Consider the following 5,249-nt stretch of genomic DNA (forward strand, 5'->3'; position numbering starts at 1 on the left):
TAATCGAACCACAGGAGCACGGGCTCAATTCGCGCACCTCAGAATTCACGCGCCGGTCACGCCTGCCGGTCATGCAACCCCATCCTCGGGTCGGGGCGACGGACGCTTGCCCGTTGTCTTCGTCCGCTTCGTCGTCAATTTTTGTAGCTTATGCAAGCAGAGTCATAACGGCAACGTACATCTTTAATAGAGACAGGCGTTCTTCAACGACCATCGCTGGTTGCCGATAATCGAACCACAGGAGCACGGGCTCAATTCGCGTACCTCAGAATTCACGCGCCGGTCACGCCTGCCGGTCATGCAACCCCATCCTCGGGTCGGGGCGACGGACGCTTGCCCGTTGTCTTCGTCCGCTTCGTCGCCAATTTTTGTAGCTTATGCAAGCAGAGTCATAACGGCAACGAACATCTTTAATAGAGACAGGCGTTCTTCAACGACCATCGCTGGTTGCCGATGATCGAACCACAGGAGCACGGGCTCAATTCGCGCACCTCAGAATTCACGCGCCGGTCACGCCTGCCGGTCATGCAACCCCATCCTCGGGTCGGGGCGACGGACGCTTGCCCGTTGTCTTCGTCCGCTTCGTCGTCAATTTTTGTAGCTTATGCAAGCAGAGTCATAACGGCAACGTACATCTTTAATAGAGACAGGCGTTCTTCAACGACCATCGCTGGTTGCCGATGATCGAACTACAGGAGCACGGGCTCAATTCGCGCACCTCAGAATTCACGCGCCGGTCACGCCTGCCGGTCATGCAACCCCATCCTCGGGTCAGGGCGACGGACGCTTGCCCGTTGTCTTCGTCCGCTTCGTCGTCAATTTTTGTAGCTTATGCAAGCAGAGTCATAACGGCAACGTACATCTTTAATAGAGACAGGCGTTCTTCAACGACCATCGCTGGTTGCCGATAATCGAACCACAGGAGCACGGGCTCAATTCGCGTACCTCAGAATTCACGCGCCGGTCACGCCTGCCGGTCATGCAACCCCATCCTCGGGTCGGGGCGACGGACGCTTGCCCGTTGTCTTCGTCCGCTTCGTCGTCAATTTTTGTAGCTTATGCAAGCAGAGTCATTACGGCAACGTACATCTTTAATAGAGACAGGCGTTCTTCAACGACCATCGCTGTTTGCCGATGATCAAACTACAGGAGCACGGGCTCAATTCGCGCACCTCAGAATTCACGCGCCGGTCACGCCTGCCGGTCATGCAACCCCATCCTCGGGTCGGGGCGACGGACGCTTGCCCGTTGTCTTCGTCCGCTTCGTCGTCAATTTTTGTAGCTTATGCAAGCAGAGTCATAACGGCAACGTACATCTTTAATAGAGACAGGCGTTCTTCAACGACCATCGCTGGTTGCCGATGATCAAACTACAGGAGCACGGGCTCAATTCGCGCACCTCAGAATTCACGCGCCGGTCACGCCTGCCGGTCATGCAACCCCATCCTCGGGTCGGGGCGACGGACGCTTGCCCGTTGTCTTCGTCCGCTTCGTCGTCAATTTTTGTAGCTTATGCAAGCAGAGTCATAACGGCAACGTACATCTTTAATAGAGACAGGCGTTCTTCAACGACCATCGCTGGTTGCCGCTGATCGAACTACAGGAGCACGGGCTCAATTCGCGCACCTCAGAATTCACGCGCCGGTCACGCCTCCCGGTCATGCAACCCCATCTTCGGGTCGGGGCGACGGACGCTTGCCCGTTGTCTTCGTCCGCTTCGTCGCCAATTTTTGTAGCTTACGCAACCAGAGTCCTAACGGCAACGTACATATTTAATAGAGACAGGCGTTCTTCAACGACCATCGCTGGTTGCCGATGATCGAACCACAGGAGCACGGGCTCAATTCGCGCACCTCAGAATTCACGCGCCGGTCACGCCTGCCGGTCATGCAACCCCATCCTCGGGTCGGGGCGACGGACGCTTGCCCGTTGTCTTCGTCCGCTTCGTCGTCAATTTTTGTAGCTTATGCAAGCAGAGTCATAACGGCAACGTACATCTTTAATAGAGACAGGCGTTCTTCAACGACCATCGCTGGTTGCCGATGATCGAACTACAGGAGCACGGGCTCAGTTCGCGCACCTCAGAATTCACGCGCCGGTCACGCCTGCCGGTCATGCAACCCCATCTTCGGGTCGGGGCGACGGACGCTTGCCCGTTGTCTTCGTCCGCTTCGTCGCCAATTTTTGTAGCTTACGCAAGCAGAGTCATAACGGCAACGTACATCTTTAATAGAGACAGGCGTTCTTCAACGACCATCGCTGGTTGCCGATGATCGAACCACAGGAGCACGGGCTCAATTTGCGCACCTCAGAATTCACGCGCCGGTCACGCCTCCCGGTCATGCAACCCCATCTTCGGGTCGGGGCGACGGACGCTTGCTCGTTGTCTTCGTCCGCTTCGTCGCCAATTATTGTAGCTTATGCAAGCAGAGTCATAACGGCAACGTACATCTTTAATAGAGACAGGCGTTCTTCAACGACCATCGCTGGTTGCCGATGATCGAACCACAGGAGCACGGGCTCAATTCGCGCACCTCAGAATTCACGCGCCGGTCACGCCTCCCGGTCATGCAACCCCATCTTCGGGTCGGGGCGACGGACGCTTGCCCGTTGTCTTCGTCCGCTTCGTCGCCAATTGTTGTAGCTTATGCAAGCAGAGTCATAACGGCAACGTACATCTTTAATAGAGACAGGCGTTCTTCAACGACCATCGCTGGTTGCCGATGATCGAACCACAGGAGCACGGGCTCAATTCGCGCACCTCAGAATTCACGCGCCGGTCACGCCTGTCGGTCATGCAACCCCATCTTCGGGTCGGGGCGACGGACGCTTGCCCGTTGTCTTCGTCCGCTTCGTCGCCAATTGTTGTAGCTTATGCAAGCAGAGTCATAACGGCAACGTACATCTTTAATAGAGACAGGCGTTCTTCAACGACCATCGCTGGTTGCCGATGATCAAACCACAGGAGCACGGGCTCAATTCGCGCACCTCAGAATTCACGCGCCGGTCACGCCTGACGGTCATGCAACCCCATCCTCGGGTCGGGGCGACGGACGCTTGCCCGTTGTCTTCGTCCGCTTCGTCGCCAATTTTTGTAGCTTATGCAAGCAGAGTCATAACGGCAACGTACATCTTTAATAGAGACAGGCGTTCTTCAACGAACATCGCTGGTTGCCGATGATCGAACCACAGGAGCACGGGCTCAATTCGCGCACCTCAGAATTCACGCGCCGGTCACGCCTGCCGGTCATGCAACCCCATCCTCGGGTCGGGGCGACGGACGCTTGCCCGTTGTCTTCGTCCGCTTCGTCGCCAATTTTTGTAGCTTATGCAAGCAGAGTCATAACGGCAACGTACATCTTTAATAGAGACAGGCGTTCTTCAACGACCATGGCTGGTTGCCGATGATCGAACCACAGGAGCACGGGCTCAATTCGCGCACCTCAGAATTCACGCGCCGGTCACGCCTGCCGGTCATGCAACCCCATCCTCGGGTCGGGGCGACGGACGCTTGCCCGTTGTCTTCGTCCGCTTCGTCGCCAATTTTTGTAGCTTATGCAAGCAGAGTCATAACGGCAACGTACATCTTTAATAGAGACAGGCGTTCTTCAACGACCATGGCTGGTTGCCGATGATCGAACCACAGGAGCACGGGCTCAATTCGCGCACCTCAGAATTCACGCGCCGGTCACGCCTCCCGGTCATGCAACCCCATCCTTGGGTCGGGGCGACGGACGCTTGCCCGTTGTCTTCGTCCGCTTCGTCGCCAATTTTTGTAGCTTATGCAAGCAGAGTCATAACGGCAACGTACATCTTTAATAGAGACAGGCGTTCTTCAACGACCATGGCTGGTTGCCGATGATCGAACCACAGGAATATGGGCTCAATTCGCGCACCTCAGAATTCACGCGCCGGTCACGCCTGCCGGTCATGCAACCCCATCCTCGGGTCGGGGCGACGGACGCTTGCCCGTTGTCTTCGTCCGCTTCGTCGCCAATTTTTGTAGCTTATGCAAGCAGAGTCATAACGGCAACGAACATCTTTAATAGAGACAGGCGTTCTTCAACGACCATCGCTGGTTGCCGATGATCGAACCACAGGAGCACGGGCTCAATTCGCGCACCTCAGAATTCACGCGCCGGTCACGCCTGCCGGTCATGCAACCCCATCCTCGGGTCGGGGCGACGGACGCTTGCCCGTTGTCTTCGTCCGCTTCGTCGTCAATTTTTGTAGCTTATGCAAGCAGAGTCATAACGGCAACGTACATCTTTAATAGAGACAGGCGTTCTTCAACGACCATCGCTGGTTGCCGATGATCGAACTACAGGAGCACGGGCTCAATTCGCGCACCTCAGAATTCACGCGCCGGTCACGCCTGCCGGTCATGCAACCCCATCCTCGGGTCAGGGCGACGGACGCTTGCCCGTTGTCTTCGTCCGCTTCGTCGTCAATTTTTGTAGCTTATGCAAGCAGAGTCATAACGGCAACGTACATCTTTAATAGAGACAGGCGTTCTTCAACGACCATCGCTGGTTGCCGATAATCGAACCACAGGAGCACGGGCTCAATTCGCGTACCTCAGAATTCACGCGCCGGTCACGCCTGCCGGTCATGCAACCCCATCCTCGGGTCGGGGCGACGGACGCTTGCCCGTTGTCTTCGTCCGCTTCGTCGTCAATTTTTGTAGCTTATGCAAGCAGAGTCATAACGGCAACGTACATCTTTAATAGAGACAGGCGTTCTTCAACGACCATCGCTGGTTGCCGATGATCGAACTACAGGAGCACGGGCTCAATTCGCGCACCTCAGAATTCACGCGCCGGTCACGCCTGCCGGTCATGCAACCCCATCCTCGGGTCGGGGCGACGGACGCTTGCCCGTTGTCTTCGTCCGCTTCGTCGTCAATTTTTGTAGCTTATGCAAGCAGAGTCATAACGGCAACGTACATCTTTAATAGAGACAGGCGTTCTTCAACGACCATCGCTGGTTGCCGATGATCAAACTACAGGAGCACGGGCTCAATTCGCGCACCTCAGAATTCACGCGCCGGTCACGCCTGCCGGTCATGCAACCCCATCCTCGGGTCGGGGCGACGGACGCTTGCCCGTTGTCTTCGTCCGCTTCGTCGTCAATTTTTGTAGCTTATGCAAGCAGAGTCATAACGGCAACGTACATCTTTAATAGAGACAGGCGCTCTTCAACGACCATCGCTGGTTGCCGATGATCAAACTACAGGAGCACGGGCTCAA

The sequence above is a fragment of the Ixodes scapularis genome, unplaced genomic scaffold (genome assembly GCF_016920785.2).
Source record: "Ixodes scapularis isolate PalLabHiFi unplaced genomic scaffold, ASM1692078v2 ptg000325l_1___fragment_3__unscaffolded, whole genome shotgun sequence".
Lineage (NCBI taxonomy): Eukaryota > Metazoa > Arthropoda > Arachnida > Ixodida > Ixodidae > Ixodes > Ixodes scapularis.